The sequence below is a fragment of the Homarus americanus genome, unplaced genomic scaffold, assembly GCF_018991925.1.
Source record: "Homarus americanus isolate GMGI-L3 unplaced genomic scaffold, GMGI_Hamer_2.0 scaffold34360, whole genome shotgun sequence".
Classification (NCBI taxonomy): domain Eukaryota; kingdom Metazoa; phylum Arthropoda; class Malacostraca; order Decapoda; family Nephropidae; genus Homarus; species Homarus americanus.
Genome location: NW_024739403.1, coordinates 9,794,797 through 9,818,878, shown reverse-complemented (window position 1 = coordinate 9,818,878; position 24,082 = coordinate 9,794,797).

The window sequence follows — 24,082 nt, the reverse complement described above, 5'->3', positions numbered from 1 at the left end:
AAGATCATATAAAATCATGCAGGTTGACAATCCCTTATCCGAAATCCTTGGGGCCAGGGGCATTTTGGATTTCGGAATTTTTCGGTTTTCAGAATGGTTAGTTTTTTTTTTTTTTAGCTCACCCAGGCATAGATCACTGACCCACGTCAGAGCCTGGGGGGTGAAAATATAATAAAAATTATAATAATTATAATAATTCATAGGTCTATGTCGTGTTTCTCACTTTTGATCTTTTTTTCATTCTTGTATTTCTTTATTATTATTTTATTATTACAGTATTATTGTTATTATTATTAATTTTATTATTATATTTTATTATTATTATTACAGTGGGGTATGCTATAACGAACGGATCCTACTACGAATATTCCTATAACGAACGGTTTTACCTATAAAATTGAGAATGCTATAACGAACGAAACTCCTACAACGAACATTATTTAATTTTTTTTTTTTCTAATTTATTGTTTTTTTATTACAAATATTAATGATATTCTTTATTTCAGGGGTTTAGATGCATATTTATGCACTTTTTTACAATTTTTACAATTTTATATTATATTTTTCAGTGTTAAGTGGTTGTATTTGGGGGCCTGGAACGGATTAATCCTATAACGAACGAATGCTATAACGAACAAGGTTCTAGAACCAATTAGATTCGTTATAGCATACCCCACTGTATTATTATTATTATTGTTATTGTTATCATTATTATTTTATTTTGGTGTATTTTTATTAAAATTTTTATTTACTATGAATAATTATTATTACTATAATTATTATTACTATAATTATTATTACTATTACATTTTCGCCCCCCAGGCCCTGATGTGGGTCAGTGATCTATGCCCGGGTGGGCTAATCCCTGTTAAAAAAAAAAAAGACCCACAAAAAAAACTTTCGGTTTTTAGAGCTTTTCGGTTTTCGGGATTTCGGAAAAAGGGTTGTCAACCTGTATAAGGAACTCTTTTCGTCATTAAATTGGAACTTCAAAAAACTAAACTTGTGATCATTCCTGTCAGCGGGAATAAATGTTAAGTCTTTTAATAAATTAGCCCAGACTTTGTCTATTTCAGAGATCATCTTTGGGCAAATATCAGGCCAAGAAAGTGTAGTATCACCCTCCAAAAACAAAGAATGATGACCCAAAGTTGCTTGTCCTTCCTCTCTCTTTGTAGTTGCTGAGATATCAGGAAGCTTAGAGACATTTTCATAAAATATCTTGGATAAGGAATCAACAGATTCAGATGGATTAGTGAACAAAGGAGACTTAGCTCTTACCAATGTTATCCATGGCCTGTTAGAATCAACCTTACACTCAATATTATCCAGCACTTGCGTGTCAGTCGACAGCAGCCTGTTTCCACTCGCAGTAACCAACACTTTTGCCCCTGGTGGAAGTGGTTGCCAAGATGTGGATAGGATGAAGTTAGTCTCAACAGGTTCTTCCTGCTCAAGAGACTGGATACTATGATTAAAACCACGCTCATCGTCCTGATCCTGGAATCCACTGAAATCAGATTGAGTAGATAGAGGTTTTTGTAGACTTCCTACTGCCCCACTGTCTGGAGGGTCCTTTAACTTATTTTTCTTAGCAGGAGCAGTCTTGTCTAAGTGGGGATTAAGTCTTTTACCTGACACCAATAAACCTAAACTTTCTGCCAACTTGGGATCTTTCCATTGTTATACATTCAAAAATTTATCTTCAAGGCCTTATTCCGCCTATTTTTAATTTGTAATTGCAATAAATCTTTCTTATCACCTGTAGCTTGATGAAATTGAAAAATTTGATCATAACAAACTGCACAATCTACTGGTGAAAATAGGTTATTTGAGACACAGCTGCCATGAATTATGCAAGCCACATGAGGATCTATCTTAGTAATCCAAGTCGCTTTACAGTTTTTATAATTACATGTAGTATGGCCCCCTTGGGTCTTTGGTGAAACTATTACCACTGAATTCAAATTCTCTACTGACAGACAATTCCTTGAATGTAGTGCCTGAGCTGAACTTTCTAGTCCTTGTAGCTCATCACTCAATACTATCTCCTCAGGGACAGTTCCATAGTCTCCTCCATTATCCATAGGCCCGGACTCCTGACCTTCATCCTCCAGTTGCACATCACTCATCTGAACTAGGAGGATACCATGAGTCACATTATAACACAAAGTAATAATAATAATTAATAAGGGAGAAAGCATTTTCTCCCAAACTTAATCAATATGACTCATAAATGTTATATTATTCGTAAGTTAATGTCATACAAGTCACTCCTATTACAAATACAGGCATCCCCCGCGTTATGAAAGGGTTGCGTCCCTGGAAAATTGACCATATCGCGAAATTCCGTAAAGCGAAACCTATTTTCCCATTGGCTTCCATTATAAAACTGGAGATGCATTCCTAAAGAATTTTTTTTGGCCCCCAAAAAGTAATTCGAGCACTTTTTTGAATGAAAATAAACATTTATATACACATACAATACAGTACTGTACATTAAAAAATTTATGATATACCTTCTTAAAACATCAAGTTTAATATCCAATGTAATGCCTTTGTGGCTTCTTTTTGCATTACAGGTAGTTCTGCTATAACGCGATAGTTGTGTTCTTGTAAAACATCGTGTTATAGAAATTCGTGTAATAGAAATAACAGGGCTTATGGAGAAAATTAAGAATGTAGTGGACGTCTCCCCTACAACTGCATAGCCGCATTCCAATGCCACAGTATCCTAGCAACCAGCCACCTGCTACGTCTTCCCTAGCAACCAAACGAGCGGCCCAGGGGGGGCTCACGAGATGCCACAGTATCTAGCAACCAGACGTCTTCCCTAGCAACAGAGTCAATAAACCGGCGGCTGTGTATAGCCCCTGTCTCTCCATTGAGATTCATTCTGGCCTCGGTTCCTACTTTACCTTCCTCCGCCTCTGCCCGGCTGGCTTCCTCCGTCTCCATAGGCCGGCATGGCGACCCAGCTGTCCTTCTCTGAGCGTCCTCACCAACAGCCTCTTATTCTACTCGTTCCTGAACACGCAACACCTCCTCCAAGCAAGCTCCTCGCTGTCAGCTTTCATTCAACCAGGAGGCCAGCAACAGGCAACATCTTCTCTAACGAAGCTCCTGCATCTACCTCCCTTCCACGCTACTCAACTAAACGTGTCTACTGAGCAGCTCTCTACAAAGCATCTCAGCACCAGACTGTCTACCATATAACTTATATTAAAAAAAACACACCTTAGTGTTTCCATCCATCCTGGTGCTAGACAACATAATATCACGAAACCCTACAGTCTCATATAACCCATAGAAGGTGTAAAGTCCATTTCAACATAACTCTAGATTGCTAGGAAGACCAGAAGGTCAACATTCCAGAAGGAACGCTAAGTCTAGCAGCCTCGCTAAAGTTCACCTGGAAAGGCTGAACCCGCTACTGAGGACATCAAAAAATAAAGTTATGAAGAGACAAACTCAACTCTGGCCTTTTTGCTGAGAACAAATAGAAACCCAAGGGCGGAAGCCCAAAGGTTTGTGTGAACGAACATAAGAGTAGGGAGAGAGATAGTCATGGTATTCATATTAGCACGTGAATAATTGGGACAAAGAGATCGTAAACAATATATATGTATATATAAATAGATATATTCACATATTCTCTTTTAGTGAAGACGAGGCCGGGAGGGTGCAGCGACATTCACTGAGTGACTTAAGGCAAGGGATAGTCACAACGATCTAAACGACTCACAAAGAAAATGTGTTTTGGTCGCCATGCTGACCCAAAGTCGTATAAGAAAATGTCCCAAATACAATAAATGAGAGACATAACAAAATAAAAGTCACTCTACTTCATCACTGTGCTATTAAGTACAAATACCGTATATAATATCCTTGCAGAGGTGAGTATTTCAGCAATTACAACTCAAATTCGCGGAGCTTCCCTTTGTGTGTATTATAGCTGAATCGCCAGGCAAGAGATGAGGTTCTCGATGCGCATAGTTGGAAGTGAACGGGGGGGTTTGAGAATTGCAATTAAATGCCAGGTAGCGACGTGTCCTCCTAATATTACTTATTAAGTAATTATTAGATGTTTTAATTGCCTGTATGTTGGCCTGGCGAATTGGCTAGGAATTAACATACCTAGGTAGCATTTGCTGACGTCGCATTCAGCTTGAAAAAAAATATGAATACAGGTATAGACATCAAATGTTTTGCACAAGAGATAAAATTTTTAGTACTTTAGTACATTTAAGTACTGTACATGTATTTCAAATCATATTTTTTAGTAGATATAAGTAACTTTCTTCATTTATTTTTACTCATTTACATGCACACACCATCCGAAATACTTATTGTGAAAAAGGTAAAAGAAATAATTGTCCTAAGGGCAAACTTGTACTGTACACAAATGTATTAATTAATTATAAAACTTTTTATGTCTAGTGCAAACTATAGCATGTTTATATTCAAATTAATCACTAACTTACAAGGATTCCAGCCTTGTAAGTTACATTCTGCCAAGTCAATTCCCCTAACCTGTACCATTTATATGCATTCTTATGGGAAAACAGTGACGGCTCCCCCTCCAAAAAAACGACGTTATATTGAGTCGCCGGGACGTTTACCGAAGTATTGGTATCTAAAGAGTAGCATTGTTCCGAAACAACGTTATTCAGGGCAACGTTATACAAGGACTTACTCTATTGTACTCCAGATCCTGTCATCTTTAGGCTAAAATAGGCAGACACTTCACTCAATTGACTGTAATACACAACTAATCATGTCTTAACACTTGTGATGAAGGTCGGGTGGGAGATTATTGGATCACGTCACTAACCTGACCTGATGCAATGTCAGGTCGCCCAATGTTGGGTGGGGGACTAGTGGATCTTATGACCTGAAGATGTCTTGAATTCTGAGGATGAAAGAATGCGTAAACTCAGAAACTTTTACCAGTAACCAGAAAAATTCTAGGGATGTGAAATTTTTCATAGTTTGAGAGTCTTGTTATTCGGAAATCTCTCGTCCTCAGAAGAGCTCTGCACCAATTATTCCAGCTAATGGGGATATCACCTGTATGTTGCACTTTTAGAGGGTGATTCTCTCAAGAACTTAAAATGTAATACAGTACAGTAATGTATATCATCATAGGAGATCTGTTGTTTACTGTACTCAGGATAAGCAATGTTAGACAAAACAGTAAATACCAAAAAAATCTGTCCTACAGGACGTAGTATTCCAGCACACCTGCAACTCTTAACTGCATTGAGATAATTTAGCAGTGGCAGCTTCCAAATTAGTATGGCAGACTGCTTGAAGAATTCTGTCTCATCGGTTTGCAAGTTTGTCAGATGCTTTGCAACTATTTTGACCCTTATGGCAAAAGATTACAGTACATCCACTTTCCAGAATCAGGCAACATACAAAACCTTGCAGATGAATTTCACACCATTGCAGGGATGTCTGGTGCATTTGGCTGCATTGATGGGTCTCATATCCCTATTAGAAGCCCTGGAGGGAACACAACTGAATTACATCGATGTAGAGAGGGGTGTAATTGATACATAATTTTGATATGTATACAGCTCCTCCCCGACTTACGACCTACTCGACTTACGACCACCCGGACATACGGCCACCTCAGTCGTACCAAAATTTTGTCAAATTACGTATTTTCGAGTCCCAACGTCAGTGATTGTGCTGTGTACTGACAAAATTTTTGTTTGTAATTCACTTTAAAATGGCTGGCAAGTTAAAAGTGAGAGTTTTGTGGTGCTGAGAAGAAAAAGAGCACCCATTTCAGATTTTCTATGTATTATTTAAGCATTTTCGACTTATGACCATTTCGACTTACGACCTGGATTTGGGTTCCCTAACCCCGCCGTAAGTCGGGGAGGAGCTGTAATGTAGTTTGTTTGAAAGTAGAGCAAGTTTATGGGTAAATGGAAGCATTATTGGTTTGGTAAAAAAATTGTTTTACATAATAGATTTTATTATCAAGGTTATTTTCCAATGCAGTGGTCCCTCGGTTAACGAATGGTTCGATTAACGAAATTTTGGTTAACGAATTAGCTCCCATAAGGATCTTCAATTCGGTTAACGAACAAAACTTCGATTAACGAAATCCTTATGACAAACACGTTTTGTTGTGAGCATCAGCTGATCAGCTGATCGGCTAGTCTGCCAATACAGTAATCGGTTCTATGTTTAAATTCGTTTCCAGTGGAGTAAATATCAAGAAAGTTGTGCTCTTTAATATTTTTGCATTTTTCATATTAAAATTATTTGTCATTTGAAAATTTAGTTAACATATTGATAATATATGCAGTACAGGGAACTAGTTTTTTGTGCTCCCATCAGCCGCTTGACTCACCCCCCAAAGCGTCGGTTTAACTTTGGTTACAGTGGAGGAAACAACGTGTTTGTCACTCTCTTGAAGACAGAGTATTTTTACGTTTTTACATTAAAATTATTGGTCATTCTGAAATTTACTTAACATATTGATATTATATAGTGCAGTGCAGTGTTGATTTAAATAAAATAATCTTTAGTTACAGCTCATGAACTTAAAATTTTATTGGTGAAATTACGGCATCAAGCATGGATCCAAAGAAAGATGATTTCTCTTCCATCCCCACTTCCTTCTCTTCTTCCTTCTCCTCCTCCATGCCCCCCACCTCTAATTCCCATCATCATCATCAACCAGCAACATTCTACATACACACCTCAAAGTAAGTGGACTTTACTGTATTTTGTTTATACTTTGTGTGTACTTTTCTATGAGCTGGAACCAATTACTCAATATCCCATTGAAATAATGGATTCGGTTAATGAACGACTCTGTGGAATTAATTGTGTTCGTTAACCGAGGGACCACTGTACAGTAGTACATTGTTTGGCTTTAAATAACACATTTTATTCCCTCCAAACATTATCACTTGAAACAATATTTCAATTATAACAAAATTAAAAAGGGATTACACTGGCATGACTAAAGAAAAATATATGACAGTATAGTACAGTATTTGTAAATTATATTATGAGGGCCTGTGCTGCCACCATTTTATGAGGGCCTGTGTGTCAGTAACAATTCCTTTTACTCTCATACTTATTACCATTGGTAGCGTGACGAAAGGGGGCTCGTGGGTAGATGTAATGATAGTAACAAGCAATAGGGAAGAAATAACGGTTAATACTGTAGGTAAATAATAGACACAATATACAAATACAAAATTTATTTAAACATTAATATGAAATTAGGAGAAAGAATTTATATGTACCAACAGACGAAATCTAGTACTAGGCCCTCAGGCTCAACATACTCACACCACTACTGGGTGGACATACTCAATAACACTCCCAACCCTACTGGGTGGACATACTCAATAACACATAACTCTTATAGTCACTTAGCACCATAAAGACCAGGGCAACTGCCACTACAACACTCAGTCGTCAGGAGTGATACTCAAGCAACAGCCATGGGGTCCAGCCACCATGGAGTACTTTCCGACGAACTCTGAAGATCCCAGTGGATTAATCCCACCACACAAATAGCCCTACTGAGTTAGACACTCATCCACCAATGATGGGGGCTGGTAGTGGTGTGTGGCTTGGTGATCCGGGGGTCACCTCGCAGGCCGAGCGTTAGGGCCAGACGAGCCAGCTATGGTGGCCATAGGTAGTCTGAAGTGTCTGACGGCCGGGTCTCACGAAGGTAACTGATCCTACTGGACCTCGGACATCTCCCCAGACATAGTGGATACAACATCCACGCTACAGACACGGCCTAGGCTGTGTTAGGGACCTGTATGGTTGAAGGGACGGGCACTTACTAACAGTGACAACGACATCACATTTCAGGGGACGTTAAAGACGTAAATATGACTTTAATCAGAGTATATCAACTACGTTACTGTAACACTTGCACAATCAACTATCAGTTGGGTCAAATCACTTAAAGAAGGGCGAATTATAACACAGAGTGGAATGGCATACCTATATGGATGAAGGGACGGGCACTTACTAACGGTAGAAATGCCTGCGGCACCCTCACTCAAAATAGGCCAGGGAGTCCACCTACTTCTATTTCGATGAATTAATTTACTGTACACTCTGACGTTGAAACTGAGACTATGAACTCAGTTTCATTTCCTACTATTATCCTCACTAACAATGCTCTGACTCAGCTTTCAAAAGCAAAATTAAATTGATTACAAAGGGCTGGATGGCAACAGGTCCCAACACACAGCGTCTGCTACGAAATCCGCGGATTATATTCAAAGTTCCCTACAAACAAAGACGGCCTATCGATGACGTCACCGAGGAACAGAGAAAACGGGGGACGTTTCCACTGGGGGACTCGGAAGGTTTTGTGGACGTTTGAGCGTAATATGAATCCTTAAGGTTTTCAGGTTAGCCATTATCACGATCATGACAATATCATTGAAGCAGTATTTTGCTTTAAATAATAAATGTACACATTTTTAAAGGCTTCACATTACTGTACTATACTGAAATAGTTTGCAAGTGTCAGAGAAATATATAAGCAAAACAATTTTAGTTCCTCAAAATAACAGCAAGCAGCAAAACCAAATTCATCACAGTACCTGTACAGTGTACAGTGCTGTATAGTAAGTCCTTGCTTAACGTTGTCCGGCTTAACGTTGTTTTGATACTACGTCGCTGAACTTTACAGACCAAAAATTTGTTTAACGTCCCTGGGATCTGATACTACGTCATTTTGCGTCATCACGGACTACTTTCTACGGCACATCACCCGCTCTTGTCTGGCCGCGCTACGCTTTCTTGGCTCGGCCTGCTGCCCTCACTTGCGAAACGTCACAGCGTCCCGAAGCCAGTCTCTATTATGACTTCACATCATTCGTGTGTGCTTAAGTGTTTTTGCTCTAAAACTGTACTCTAACCATTCAAAATGGCTTCCAAGCGCCCATCAAGTGCTACTGATGCTAGTGTAGTGAAGAGGCAACATAAGACCATTACCCTTGCTACAAAAATGGATGTATTAACCCGATTTGAAAAAGGGGAACGTGCTGTGGACATAGCCGCTGTGCTTGGTCTAACCCCCACAACAGTGCGTACCATTTGGACCAACACTGACAAGATTAAAGTTAGCGCTGGAAGTGGTTCTTCTCTGAGTGCTACTAAGACGACTCGTACTAGAAGCACTGTGTTAGAGAAGGTGGAAAAGATACTGGCATTGTGGATGGAGGACCAGAATCATCGCAATGTCATTGTGAGCCTTATGGTTATCCAGCATAAGGCCAGATCCTTGTTTGGCGACTTAAAAGCAGAAGAGGGTGAAGGTTCGAAGGAAGGGACCTTTGCTGTCAGCCAAGGATGGTTTCAACGATTTAAGCGTCGTTATGACTTCCACAACATAAAGATGACTGGTGAAGCTGCCAGTTCAGATACTGTTGCTGCCGAGATATTCCCGCCAGAATTTAAACGGATTATCCACCAAGGAGGCTACTCATCGAAGCAAGTCTTCAATGTGGATGAGACTACAGTAGTCTCTTTTGGAAGAGGATGCCTGAGAGGACCTATATCCCCAAGGAGGAGAAAAGAGTGCCAGGTTTTAAAGCAGCAAAAGACCGCTTGACCCTGCTGTTTGGTGCGAACGTTGCCCGTGACTTCAAGCTGATTTCTTGCGCTGCCAACCTACGGGCTCGGAAAGGTTACTCTAAGGATCACCTTCTTGTCATTTACAAGTCAAACAAAAAGGCATGGATAACCGGCGCCATATTTAGCTAGTGGTTAACCGTGCATGCCATCCCTGCACTGAAGGAATACTGTGCCAAGGAGAACCTTAACTTCAAAATTCTTCTGATCTTTGACAGTGCTCCAGCTCATCCTCTCAATCTCGATGACTTGCATGACAGTGTAAAGGTTGTATTCCTGCCTCCCAACACGACAGCACTGATGCAGCCTATGGACTAAGGCGTCATCGTCGCATTCAAGGCATATTATTTACCCGGTACCATGGCCCAGCAGCTCAAGGCTACAGACGGAGAAAATAAACCAACGATCCGGGAATATTGGCGTGGCTTTAAAATTCTTTATGCAATTGACAACATTGGCAAGGCATGGGAAGAGGTTTCAGAAAGTTGCCTGAATGGTGTGTGGTGTAAATTGTGGCCCGAGTGTGTCAACAGTTTTACGGGATTCATGGACTTAGTCCCAGCTGAGAATAGGGATATCCTTAGCTTGGCTAGACAGGCAGGCTTTGATGAGCTGGAATCAGAGGATATTGAGGACGTCTTGGTATCCCATACAGAAGAGCTCACCAACGAAGATCTGCACCAATTAACAGAACACAGTCCCGTTGAAGACGACGATGACGACGAAGAAGAATCTCAACGAACGCTAACTTCAAAGAGGTTGGCAGAATCGTTGAACATGTTCCAGCAAGCAATGCAAGTCCCTCCAGATGACGACCCAAATGGAGAACGTAGCTCAAATGTTCAACATAGCATTGAGGACAGTCATGGTTGCTACACTGAGATCTATAAGGAGAAGAAGAGTAGCACCAAGCAGTCAATACTGGATTCATTTTTTGTCGCGGGACCACAGAAGAAGCTTCTTCACAACAGCCGGCAGCCGAGGAGGAGTAAACAACAACGGCAGAGGAACCCCAGTCAAAGCAGGAGGAGGAGGAGGCGGCATCCACAGAGTCTCAGTGACTCACCACCCTTTTCCTCTTCTGCCCTCCTCCGCTCCCACCCTCCTCCTCCACGCCCGCCTTCCTCCTCCTTCGCTCCACTACCCACCACACACTCCCTCTATCACCTCCACTCAGTGGTGAGTGCAGTCAGTCCTCGACTTACGACGGGGTTAGGGACCGACGACCAGGTCGAAGTTGAATTGGTCATAAGTCGAAAATGCGAAAATACACTAATACAGTGGTCCCTCGGTTAACGAGCACAATTCGTTCCAGAAGGTTGCTCATTAACCAAAAAATTTGTTAACCGAAACCATTGTTTCAATGGGTTTTTGGGTAATTGGTTCCAGCTCACCGAAAATTACATACAAACTAAAAATAAATGCAGTAAAGTACACTTACTTTGAGGTGTGCATGTAGAAGGCTCCTTGTTGATGATGATGATGATGATGAGAATTAGAATGGGGGTGGAGGAGAAGGGAGAAGAGAAGGCATTGGGGTGGAAGAGAAGTCACCCCCATGCCGCCATTTCACCCATAAAATTTTAGTTCACTTGGTGTAATTAAAGATTATTTTCTTTAAATCAACACTGCACTGTGCTATATATTATCAATATGTAAAATATATTTAAAAATTACCAATAATTTGACTGGAAACACAGAAAAAAGCATTTATGTTGAAGAGTCTCAAACAAGATGTTCCTTCCTCTGAACTGGTAAACAAACTGACGCCAGGCTTGGTGTGTTGAATGGCTGTTTGGCGCGCAAAAAACTAGTTTCCTGTACTTCAATTATATTCAATAATTGTTAAAATGGCTTAAAAATTTAATCTAAAACTTTTAAAATTATTGAATAGTACAACTTTCTTGATATTTACTAAAATGGTAAGGAATTTAAGCCCTAAAACCGATTACTGTATTGGCAGACTAATACTACAGCTGGTGGGCAGCCAAATGCAGGCGAAAACATGTTGGGTAAAATTCGTAAGGAATTCTTTAACCGAGGGTTTGCTCGTTAACCGAAGTGAAGAATCTTATGGAAGGTAATTCGTTAACCGAAATTTCGTTAACTGAGGCGCTCGTTAACTGAGGATCACTGTACATAGAAAATCTAAAATGGGTGTCTCTTTTTCTTCTCAACATCACGAGAACTCTCACTTTTACGCTTGCCAGACATTTTAAAGGGAATTGTAGTGGATGCTTTCCCCTACAACTGCTGACTGATCACTTGCCATTTGTGTACCAGCCAATCAGCTTACAAGTAGTAGAAGCTCCAGCAAGTTCCACAGACTAGGTCTCACGTGCGGACGGACGTGTACAACTGCTGACTGATAACCTGTCGTCCGCTTACCAGCCAATCAGCGGCGAGTTCAACAAATCAGGCCTCCCTCGCTAACTGCGCGGTGATTGGCGCCGCACATTTCGCACCTCGCTCCTCTGATCCTGAGAAACCTTAAAAATACGTGTAGACTTGGCTGTGGAGATCATTCTACTCTATTCTCCAGAACCAGCAAGACCTCCCAACAAGCTCCTCACCAACAAGCTCTCTCAACAAGCTCCAAACCCAACAGGACTTCTCAGCAAGCACCTCACCACACAGCAACTCCCTAGCACTGCACTATACATACAATATGTATACAGAAAATGCATTGTGAGTTTCACTTCTTACCTCCATCCCGAGTGTGAGATCTACATGTACGTATGTATGTGAGCCTATCAAAGAGATAATAGACAAACAAAGAAAAACTTGACAACTGGCCACATACAGTACACTACAGAATTACAAACAAAAATTTTGTCAGTACACAGCTCGATCACTAACGTCGGGACTCGAAAATACCTAATTTCAAAAATATTTTATATGACTGCAGCCATCGTATGTCCGGGTGGTCGTAAGTGTAGTAGGTCGTAAGTCGAGGAGTACCTGTACCAATACAAACTTAGAACTGAAGTTCTATATACTATTCTCTGTAGAAATGGCAATGATTTTCTGTACATGTAACTTTTTTCATGGGGCAAAGGGAGGCTGGGGAACATAACCCCCGTATTTTATCTATTTCTTATGGGGAAAATTGATCCGTTTAACGTTGTTTTGCATAGCGTCGCGTTTTCAGGAACATAACCTCGATGTTAAGCGATGACACCCGGTATTAAAGTTAATAGTAATCATACTTAGTTTGAAATTGCAAATACAGTAATAGCAATTCTCATTTTTGAAAGATTTTTGAAGTATTGTACTGTACTGTACCTGTATTGAAATTGTAATTTAAGTACGAAAGAATTGTGAAATAAAAGAATAATTAAAATTCCCCAATAAGTATGAGTATATAATACAGGTACTCCTCTACTTACGAACGAGTTACGTTCCTGAGGCTTGTTTGTAAGTCCAACTTTACTCCTGTAGATACCAAACATATTGTAAAAAATGAAAAGATTATGGATATTTAGTACAGCTATACCCTTTAATACAGCCTTAAAACCTGGCTCACTCTTCTCCTCTTAGGTAATGTTTGTTCTATCTGGAATTTTCTTCAAAATAATCCAGTCTCATCCACATTAAACACCTGTTCTGGCAGGTAACCCCCCTCAGTGATGATGTTTGTATCTCTGAAAGTTTGTAACTTGAACGTTCTTAAGTAGAGGAGCACCTGTACACCGATACGTCATATGATGTCAGTGATAACGCAAGAGCGACATACTGCGCACCCCTCCCTGTGCCTCCTCCCTGCTTATGGTCAAGCATGGGCCGCTTGAATACAAAATGGTGCAGCAGGTCTGGACCTCCAGCTGGTCTCCGCGTAAATGACCAAATTTACCGCGTAATTAAAGCATTTCAATTCTGGCAAGGCACCGCGTAAATGACCAAATGCGTTAACCAAAACCACGTAAATCCAGACTATACTGTATTCATGAGAGTGTTAGTAATTTTGAACCTGATAATGATGAGAGTGCCCATGTGTTTACTATTGACACCAGTCATGAAGAGAAAGTTAAACATAGGTATAATGTGGACTTGTGCATTAATGACACAACTGTAACCATGGAAGTGGATACTGCAGCTGATTTCTCCATAATGAGTAGAAATATGTATGAGAAACTATTTGTGCATGTGCCTTTAGAAGTCTCAGGTGTCATGTTAAGAACCTATACTGGAGAGATTTTGAACACAGAAGGTAAATTAGGATGTGAGGTAAAGTACGAAAATCAGAATTAAAAGTTGCCTTAATTATAGCTAGTTATGTGAATAGACCAACTTTGTTAGGTAAGAACTGGTTGTGTGAACTTGAGATGGACTGGAAGGAGATATTTAGTGTTAGAATGTGTAACAGTGTTCCAGATCTTGAGAAATTGATAGAAAAATAAAAGATTTTATTTGTTAAGGGACAGGATGGTATAAAGGGTTATGGAGCTCATATCACCATTGACAAAGATGTTACACCCATATATGCCAAGTCCAGACCTGTTCCTTATGCACTGAAAGGTGAGGTTGAGATGGAATTAAACAGACTTGTGAGTGAGGGAATTATTGTGAAAACCACCAAGAGCAATTGGGCTGCTCCTATAGTAATTGTACCTAAAGCTGATAAATCTGTTAGACTATGTGGTGATTATAAAGTTACCATTAATCAAGCTGTTGACGACGAGCAATATCCCTTACCCACGTCTCAAGATTTGTTTGCTGCACTAACAGGTGGAACCATTTTCACGAAGTTAGACTTGTCCCAAGCATATGCTCAGGTCTGTGTTGATGCTGAAAGACAGCAGTACCTTACCATCAACACTCAAAAAGGATTGTATATGTTGCCTTATGGTGTTAAAAGTGCACCTAAGTTATTTCAGTGCATCATGGACAAAATTCTTGTGGGTCTTTCCAATGTGCTATGTTTTCAGGATGATGTCCGTATTGTTGACAGTGACATCCAAAATGATGTCAAAACCCTAGCCACAGTATTCGAAAGATTGTTGGCCAAGGAACGCGCATGCGTGCGTAGTGTCAACAAAGGCTGTAAGAGACTGCTCCTTAAAATTCGTATTTCCAGCCGTTCAATAGTCCTCACCAATCCCAGCCTGTGCTTGAGCCTAAAAGTAGAACCCAGTTGTATTTGATGGCATATATTTTTGTTACTTTTGGACTTTGTCATTTTTGGGGGATAAAACATCTGGTCCCTACCAGTCTCAGGCGAAGTTTTTTAAATTTGCGCATACGCAATGTGATAGTGCTTGACGTGGTGAAGAAATCATTACCGCACTCCCACCCTGACTGCAGTGTTGCCAACGTGCCCTATGCCGCCGTTAAAACGCTCCCGTTCGTTGAAACAGCGGCAGTGGGTGACAGTAGTACTGTTGACTTTCTTCTTGAAACCGTCAAAGAAAGAAGCAGAAACCTCAAGTCAGGAATTTCCAGCAGGGGCCCACATCTATGCACCTTCTGGGGCTGAGGTGGACTCTGCCATCAGGGTCTGGAAGTGCATTACAGCCAGCAGCTCAATGAAGCCCTCCGCCGGAGCGATGGGCGCAAGAGTTCCTTTGTCTCCACACCCGTTCATATACGTCGTCCTCGCCTTCCCTCGGGACTTGCCTCTGAGCACCACGGACGCGACCTGGTTCTTCCGTCACTGCTCTCACTTCCAGGACTCCTTGCTTCTCCGCCGAGTCCCAGCCGTGATAGTCACCACACAAATGGGCCAGGCAGTCGCCTGCTCACTCAGGTGGGCTTTCACACTCCCCAGGGAGGTGATGCTGAAGTTCACCATCATCACCCCAAACTCGTCGTCCACCAGTCTGGCCGGGTTACTTCCCGTACCCTGGGAGATCCCTATCGACGATCTTCGCCCTCTTCCTGACTACTGGGACGCGGAACACCACGCATCAGCGGTCCAAACGTCCATCCAACGAACTCATCGGCTGGTGGGTGGGCCTCCCAGAGGTGTTGAATGCGGACTCAATTCCGCAACTGTCCTCTCGACGATTTGTCAGACCCCGAAAATCTGTGGTCGTTGCCAATCGTGGAAACACCGCACCTGGGGAATTGCGCGAGGATGGTCGCCTACGGTTTCTGTGCGGTCCTCACGACACAGTGGAATGCAAATCGAAATTCAGAACATAAAATCCCCGGTTATTCCCGGTGCGTCAATTGCCATGGCAGTCACCACGCCTGGAATGCCAGTGCCCTGGCGTCCTGGCACTCGCCGGAAAACTGCCGCGCCACCGCCACTCTTCTCTGACCTGAAGCCCACTGTCAGCACAAACCTCAATCTATCCACCACCGCCTCTTCCATCCACCAGGATTTCCCATTGATCTCCTCTCTACCACCCCTCTATCACCCCTACCACCCATCCTTTCTCCCTCCCTCCTCTCCCTACGTTCTTGGAACAAGGTCGTTGCCAGCCCTGCCCCCAGTCACCACCATCTCCTGCCCTGCCGGACCCGCTGTCTCTCACCAGCACCACCACCTCTTCCTCCGCTGAACCCTCACCGTCCTCTCCGTCCCTTTGCCACCACCACATGCCCAGTCGGGCCCCTGCAGCAATCCTGGCACCGCCACCTCCAGCTCCTGCAGGTACACCAGGTTGGTTCTATGAGCAATCACTCTCCGTCTGGATCGCCACTCCAACCATCAACCTTCTCAGCCAACTCGACTTGTTGTGAAAACAATTGCGACATTGCAGAAGCAACAACAACTCATTCTGGACACCCCTGACCCAACAGGGTACTTGCAAGCCCTAGTGACCCTCCTTCCATCTCCCGAGATGGAGATCCATCCCTCAACTCTCCCACTCCTCCCTACCATTTCCTCTCAACAGGGTGGGCTCCTCCTGGAGCCCTCTCATCCTCCGACTCATGTCTCACACCCAGGCCGTTCCTCCTCTTCTTGTGGAACTCAGGACTTGGAGCCTCGCGGGACAGACCCCTTGGTTGTGCTCTCCCATCAAGCTGGAAATGTTGCTCTACTTTCGAAACCCATCACAGACGATGTTACTCCCTCCCGCCTCTCTAGCTGTACTACTTTTCTGCCTCGGTACCGTGGGGCAGGCTCCAGCCTCCTCACCCTTGTCGTAACACCATTCCATCTGTTACGTCTCCTTCACCTGGCTCATGGACCCCCGTCTGGTGCTTTCTGTCTCCCTTACTCTTACATTGTAGTCAATGTTCATTTCCAGAGTGATTCTCTGGACCCCCAGGATTCTTCACGACCTCCATGATGGGGATTCCCCACTATTGTTCTTGGCGCTTTAATGCCGCCATCCCCTCTTCCACTCCGGATCATCCCTCCATAACCTTGCCCATAACAGGATCACATCTCTCACAGTTTCTTGTGGGGATGATGATGTTCCTTTCTTTGTCCTAATAATCTCTCCGCCTCCCCATGGTTTCCTTGATGTTGCGGCTTACTATTGAACGGTCATACTTCCATTTCATCCTACCGTCTTTTTGAGCCTGCTCTGCGCTGGTGACCATCTTGCCGTTACTACATCTCAGGCTCTACTTCTCAGCATCAACTCCTTATCGATCCCTCGCCTTCGTCTCACGGGTCTGTTCCTTCCTTTTACCCAATACCTTTCTGCCTGGGCGGTTTCCTATATTTGTCCCTCTCAGTCCCGCCTGACTCTTGGCGCTGATTTTGGGCAGTGCCGTGTGCCCATTTCGTAATCGCGCTACCCTACGCCTCCCGTCACCCCAGGAGTGCCGCAAGCAACTACTGGTATCATTATCCCTGCCAGAGACATCTCGGCAGAATGACCGTGAATCTCCACTCTGCCATACGGAAGTCTCCCTGGTGTCCAGAGGACTGGGAAGACGCCAAAATTGGTGTCCTTAGCAACTCAGGGCACCGTCAGATACAATGAGGCGGACTGCGCTATCGCTGCAGGGGTCTCTATGCGTTCCAGTCGTCACCCTCTTATCGCATGGGATCGGATTAATGCTGCTCACGGGGTACTCGATGGTACTCCCTGACCCGCCTCCTTGCCTGCTCTTGTGGAGGACTGGGCTGAGCTTCCTCTAGGGCCTTCCAGATCAATGCGAGGCAGTGCAGACCCGCATCGTCGTCTGAGCCTGTTGTTCGTGCTGCTCTTACTACCCCTGCCCCACTGATGTCCATCCACACAGTTCAGGCTTGACAGTGCTCGTCGCTCTGAAAGACACCTCTCCTGGGGATGATCCAGATAACCTACTTCCGTCCTCAACGCCTGTACTAATATTCCCTCTTGTGCCTTGCTCTCTCTACAATATGTCTTATGAATTAGGGTTTCTCCCGTCCAACTGGAAAAAATGCCACTATTATCCCTTGGGAGATCTGGAAATATCAGCCCATTAGTCTTACCTCCTGTGTTTGCAAGATGATGGAGGATACTCCATCATCGCCTTCTTCACCTACATAGGCGGCTTCCACAACTCCCTCAATGGTTCAATTCAACATCGCTGGCCACACTCCATTGCTTCCTTTTATTCAATCAGACTTTTGCCCGTCCTCCTTCTTCCTTGATAATATCAAGGGAGCCTTTGATACAACTCAGCCTGCCCTCATTTTAGCTGAACTTGCACGGTTAGGAGTTAAGGAGACTTCTCAATGGATGCCTCTTCACTGGACGTCAGGCCAGGTTGGCGTTGAAGGCTCTATGTCTCTGTTCAAAAATGAACCTCAGCACCCTCAAGGTGGAGTCCTGAGTCCCCCTTGCCCTTACTCTCATGCTCCATTGCATCCCTCCATTGGCCGGCAGAAGTTGCTCCTCAGGATATGCCGACGATGTCCCTCCTCCAGCCCTGACTACCTCAGCATGCAGGCCATGATCTGGTCTCAGAGGTGTAATTCACTTGGTTTCCTTCTCCAGCTCTGCGAAAACAAAAAGCCATATGGCACGGTCGTGTTGTACCATATGACCCAGACATGATATTCCGATGCTTGATTGGGTTAATGAGACAAAATACCTGGGTGTGTATGGAACTCGCACACGTTGTCAGATCCCTGAAGTCCGCTATCTTCGAGACATATGTTTCGGCGTCTCGCTCCCCTCTCTACCATGTGCAGGGGTTCCCTTGGTGCCAGCATCCCTGTACTTCTCACCATGTACAAGTCTTTTGTCCGTTCCTGTGTCGACTACGCCGCCCCTGCCCTCGTCAACATTAGTCGGACTGCTGTCAACCGTCTCAAAGTTATCCAGAGGAAAGCTGCTCGTATCATCCTTGGGGCTCCTCAGTGGACACGCTCTACTTCTCTATATAACGAACTTGGTCTTTCCCCCTTACAGGATCGTGTCCAGGAGTTTTACCTAAAAACTGCCGTTTCCATTCTACGGGATCCTAGGGGCAACTATGTCCAAACCAACTTGACTACTGCTGTCCGAGACCGACCTCCATCTAGAAGACAGTGGCGAGGGTCACTCATCCGAGCCCTTCAGGAACACGACCTCCTGCCTGATATTGTTGTCAACCCTGCTGTTGGTTCGTCTCCTTCTCCCTGGCTGGATTTTCAACCTGAAGTGATTGCCCTCGGTGGACCGCTCCTGAAATCCCAGGTGAACCCTGTTATTCTCTGCAAATACCACCTCTCCAGGATCGCCCACTGGTCCCCAGGTAGGGTCGTCCTCTACACTGATGGTTCTGTTGACCCCGCTACAGGTAGGGCCGGGGCTGGTGTCTACATCTCCCGTCCTCATGCCCTGAGCCTATCAAACTGTCTCTCAGAGTTTCTGACGGGGCATCCTCCACTCAGGCTGAACTAATAGCCCTCCTTGCTGCCCTTCTCGCTGAGGCAGAAGCAGATGGTTTCTGCCCCTTGCTTGTCTGCTGCGATTCCAGGTCTGCTCTCGACAGGATCGCATTTGGATCTGGGGAAAATAAGGACCTCATCCTCCGAATACGAGGGTTAACATCCACACTTCAGGATGCAGGCCGCCCTGTGACATTCCTATGGATACCCAGTCATGTCGGTATCTTGGGGAATGAGGCAGCAGATGACCTTGCCAAGACTGGCTGCAACAAGGCCACACCTGACTACGTTGTTCCTCGAACACTCTTACAGATTAGGACCCAAATCCGCCGCAAACAGAGAGAAGCTCGGGAAGCAGCCATCCCCCTGGACTCCCCGCCCACATGGTACGATGTCCTCCGTAAACTTCCTGACTTCTCGTACGTCTACGGGAAAGGGTTGCGGAAGGGGGACGTGATTGCTGCCCGTATCATCATTGGGTATGACTTTGCTTGGGAGATTGGTATCCCCACATTCCCTGAGCAACGCTCTTGTGCGTTATGCAGAAGACCCGACAGCCGCACCCTTATTCACTACCTCCTAAGATGTCCCCACACACAACGCTTCCGTGACGCCTGCTGGACCACCACTCCACGACCCCCTGACGGAGAGACGATGATCCTCCCAATACTGGCCAGATATTTTGTAAATAATATTAATTATGTGTTAAAGGAACATCCTTCCTTCCTTAGGCTTTAGTAAGCCCCTTTATAATATTTATACTGTATATACTTTTCACACTTGCCAGATGATTCTGGTGTCATTGTACAGGGGTACCTAGTGACAGCACTAGGATCCCGCTTCCTCTATCAAGGAATAAACAATTGAAATTGAATTGAATTGATGCTTGATGGTCGTATTGAGTGTAGGAAAAGTAGTAGCTTGATATTTTAGTACAGATGATAGATTCCTTATACTTTCTCTGGTCCTAACACAGAAAGACCCACTTCTCCTTCACAGGAGACTTTTTTACTCTAATAATTTTAATGTTTGTTATACATCTCTCGCAGATTGAGAAAATCGAAGCATAAACATTGCGTAACTTTATGATGACGTAAGACATCCACAGTCCCCAAATCAACACAAGCTTTCATACACTGGCGTCGTTGCCTCCATTACTTCCTTTGAACCTGATTTTTAGATATTCTGTGTGGCTGAACTATTTGTATGACATCAAATGCTAATTTCATAATATCATATTTTTAGTTTTCACACCTGTTAAAAATAAAATTCGGTCATTGACAGTTATGTAGTTGTTTTTAATACATATTTGTATGTTTAAATGTTGGGGGGAACATACTCATCTTCAGTAGCAAAGGGAGGAACAGAGAGGCGATAATGAATTAAAGACATGAAACACAGAAGCAGAAGCGAAAAGGCGAAGACAGTGGTGTGCACCCGAAACAATAGCCTTAGATAATTGATGCTAGTAAGTTCATCATTCCAGATGTATAACTTGGCTGAGACACCTCAAAATAGCCTTTCTGAAGACTAAGCCACTACATCAACTAATTACATCTTTGTTGTCGAAACCAACCACTTCAACCCTGATCATTAATGAACTGCTGGTCGCCTTTTTTTTATATTGCACTTCCAACAACAGGTTATGTGATCTTTGTCTTAACTTTATTGCTATACAGTATTTATTTTATCTTATTTTCTTCATCATGGGAAATGTTTGTTGTAACATTTTCATACATGTTCTGTTTATTTTGGACCAGACTTTTACTTCTGGGTATAACTATGGGACCCAAACACAGTTTAATCTAAGTCAACCTTGTGCATAGTGGACAATCACTGCTCAGGTAAAAGTATTCCGTAACAGAAGCAATACTAATTATTATTTGATAAAGAAGCTGAACTATGATGAGTAATCCTTAACCAATATTTAACAGATGATCCATCAGATGCTTTAAATCCTATGACAAGTGTTGATGGTGGTGATGGACATGCTTTTAATGGTAAATGTATTAACTCACTTTTTTGTGTGATACATTAAGTAGGTTATTTGTTGGGTTAATTTAAATGCAGTGTGCTTCACTATTTGCTTATACAGGCATTAAAATGTACATTAAAGGGTTTATAACTGCAAGTAAAAATAATAATCTTGCATAGATTTATTTCCTGCATACTTTAGCCTTCAATATTATGAACATTCAATTAACCCAAAAATTTAGCAATAATCTAATAAATATGTGGTACACAGGAATTCTTTCAAATCTTATACAGTTCTCATACCACTCCTTAATTATATCCATCAGTGAGAAATCAGCACTGTATAATGTAGAAATTTATGTTTTGGACATCTGCTTTTTCTTTTTGCTTATATGTAGTAGTTATTATCTTCTGCAAGTTATATATACATGCTTGTTTTTATTCTAGGTATTAAAAATATGTATAAGTAATTGTTATGCACGTGTTCACGTTATGCTTTAATTTGTGCTGCTTCTGGTGAAATGTAACAAAGCCCGGGATTCGTTTTGTTGTCCTTGAGGCGCGGTGGTAGCGATCCCGGTTCACATGAAGACGATCAGGGCTCGATTCCCGACTAGTGAGTTATTGTCTGTTCTTATAAATCCGGGTCCTATATGGACTGATGATATATATATATATATATATATATATATATATATATATATATATATATATATATATATATATATATATATATATATATATATATATATATATATATATATATATATATATATATATATATATATATATATCTTGATAATACACGGGAAGCGAAGCACCTTAGCTTTGTCTTTATTCAAGACATCTTCAGTTGCCTCTGAAGATGTGTGAATAAACAAAATTATCCATGTTTTCATTGTGGATCTACATGAAATATATATATATATATATATATATATATGTGTAACAGTCGGTTACTGACCCTGTAAATTTTCTTGGAGATCGGTATGTCTGAGCTAGTACCGTCGTACCAGCAAGTATTGCTATTTCAGCTTATGAACTTCATAAATAAGTGTGTAAATAGCACATTTTATCATATTTTCATTTCCGGATCTGGAAAGCTGACCCACAAATTTTCCACATATTATTTTATTGCATTTAATTTAATGATGCTCTTTTCTTTTCCCTTGACAGTGATTTGATGTTGTGAATAGAGAATTTAATCATGGATACACGGCAAGATGATGAGCATGTCAGAATGTTATTGGGCACCGTACCACAAGAAGAAGAAAAGGAAATAAAGGGCTGCAAACTGCCAACTAATAGGAAGGTCTTACTATGTCTGTTAGCAAACTTTCGATATGCATTGGGACCAGGTTTATCTGCTACCATTGACAATGTGCTTTTGCATTACCAGAAGGCGAATGTCCTGACCATTACAGGCAGGAACAATAATGACCGAGTGATAAACTTACTATGACAAAGACTACATGATGCTTATGAAAAGAATGAGGATAGAAGACGGGCTGATGATCCTAGGAATTATGAAGTTTAAATCAGAATTGAGCCTGACGATGAAATTTTATAAGAACACAGTGTTGACAGACATGGCGGCTGCGAAAAGGGAAAAACTCAGGCCGAACAAGATGATCGATACTGACATACTCTGTATGAAAAGCATGCTAAGTGACAGAGTAGCTACCTACTCTGGGGAAAACAAAGTACTCACAGAAAAGGTTCAGAAGCGACAGAAAAGGCAGAGATGCGAAAGATAAGCGACAAGAGAGAGAGCAATGTGATCATGTTGAGAATGTACAGGCTGATATTGATTCACCTATTAGCTCTGATGAGGACAATGACATTGATGAGGCCAGCACTGCTGAACCAAAGAGAAAAAACATCGAGGAACAGTGACAGAGGGAGTTTAAATTTTTGCCGCCATGATATTCTGAAGTCGGCAGAACTTGTTTCATGCAGTGTTCGAAACAACATCTCGCCGACCCAGCTGAGTGCAATTGTGTACTCCTTGTATCTGCATGTGGTGATACATCAAAGCTGAGTCTAAATGCGGACGGCCTACTGATACCGAGGCTTCCATCGTGTCAGAAATAAGTTTAAAATCATGGATGAATGGCAACCATCAGACAAAGTACTGGTGCACTGGGATGGTAAACTTATGGACACGCTGGATTCCAAAGGCACTGATGACCGCCTGCCCATTCTTGTGTCTGGTGTCAATGGCCAAAGCTTCTTGGAGTCCCACCTCTTCCGCATTTGACTAAAAAGCTGGCCTGGTTCGAGGAGACTTGATATCAACAGCAACCAAACAACTTCTGGTCGATTGGGGTGTGAACAGAATGTCGTTGGTATGGTTTTCGACACAACTTCATCCAATACAGGTAAACCTATTTCAAACATCATCTTGAATTTATCACGACATTAATACCAAAATACAGTGAATGATTTAACAGAAATCTGCAAAAAGCACGTGCCTGAAATGGTGGCCTTAAACTACATTTACTTATTTTTTCAGGACAAAAACAGCTTGCGTCTCCTCCAAAAGGAATTAGAGCGTGCTGTATTCTGGTGGCGCCTGTCGCAGGCATGTAAGTCATCCTAGGTGTTTGCTGGGATTGCTTGAAAGTGGAGGGCTCTTCTAGTCCAAACATAATGGTTTTCCAGAGGTGAGTCATAAGCTTTACAAAATAACAAGGAATATTATTATCTAATGAACAAATT